The 1,343-nt window shown below is 40.8% G+C and overlaps 1 protein-coding gene across 1 annotated transcript in view; it reads left to right on the top strand.

Moving 5' to 3' along the window:
• LOC101858900 (lysine--tRNA ligase) overlaps window positions 1–1,343 on the top strand; it is a gene marked incomplete at its 5' end in the record, with an annotated part of 26,142 nt that overhangs the window by 17,454 nt on the left and 7,345 nt on the right.

Below are 1,343 nucleotides of genomic sequence, written 5' to 3'. Positions count from 1 at the left end.
CATAACATACTGAAGTATATTAAGACATACAAAGAAGATACATAGATATCGAAACATTTAAAAAAAATACATTATGTATTTTATAAAACAATCTAATTAAAGAGAACAGGAAAGGTTGGGGGTAGTGAGTGGAAGACGTGAGCGGGGTAGAAAAATAAGATTTTGTAAATAAAATATGATGTAGGGAGAAACAGAAAGAAAGTGAGAAAAACTGAGAGGGTGGTCGGTTAGAAAAACAGAAAGAAAGAGAGAGAGAGAGAGAGAGAGAGAGAGAGAGAGAGAGAGAGAGAGAGATAGAGCGCGAAAAACAGAAGGGTACCCGTATGATGGAGTCCAAGGAACTGTTTCTTTTCCTTTTTCTTTTGGAAATGGAGGCAAAGTTGTGGCAATAACTAAGAAACCTCTATGTCTGTCTACTAAAGCCTGCAGATGATCCTCGTTACTTTGTAGTCTTATTGTTAAGCTCATGAGATAAGCGCATCTCACTTTGACCCCTGACGACCCGAATCCTGTCCCCGTCGTTTTATGCAAGAAAAATTTTGAAATTATGCAAACTGAGCCCAAAAATGTGAAATTATGCAATTTTGTTAATTTTTAACAAAGGATGATACAGTGGACCTGCATGTTTGCCGACAATTGTCTGAAATCTGACAATTGCGACCCAACCCGCGAGCCGGCCGATGCTATCGCTAGACCCACCTGTATCAGTCAATGTGTGAAGTGCGAGGCCTGGCCGACTGCCAGCGCCCCCTTTTTCTCCCGTCAGCCTTGTCGGCACTTTCGTTTTCGGGCTGACTGCCGACGTCAGCGTTTCCGACATAATTGTCGGAACCTGAGTAGAAATACGAATACGAAAAAGTACGACAACCTAAATTATCTACTTTCAGTTTCGTGCTCGAGCGGCCAATTTGAATTTCGTTTGTTTACTGATTGTTCAGATCATGTGGATTCTTTCAAGACCGACTCACTTGTTCTGATCTAGATTTATAGATCATTATAGACCTCAATGGAGGATTCATATTCCAATTCTATTGTGTCAAACCCTATTATAGGTTGTGCTGTAATATTAATGTTGATAAAACACATTTCATCAGGTGCGTGAATTATTTACTTAGAATAGATCTAAAGATCAGATCTAGACTCAGCTGAGTTCCTCTATTCGGAATCGGTTTCGGATTTCTCGCTCTAGGCCTATTCCTATTCACTTGTTCTTCTAGATAGATCTGGATCTAGATCTAGATTTATTTAGATCCTAGATCTTTAACTCTTATCCTGCGTCTGTGCCCAGATGCGTATCTTATCAGCAACCGATTACGTCGGACTCGCCGGGCAGGCCGCCGAGG

The sequence above is a fragment of the Aplysia californica genome, unplaced genomic scaffold, assembly GCF_000002075.1.
Source record: "Aplysia californica isolate F4 #8 unplaced genomic scaffold, AplCal3.0 scaffold00922, whole genome shotgun sequence".
In the NCBI taxonomy this organism is placed as follows: Eukaryota; Metazoa; Mollusca; class Gastropoda; order Aplysiida; family Aplysiidae; genus Aplysia; species Aplysia californica.
This window is presented reverse-complemented; position numbering and strand designations above follow the sequence as displayed.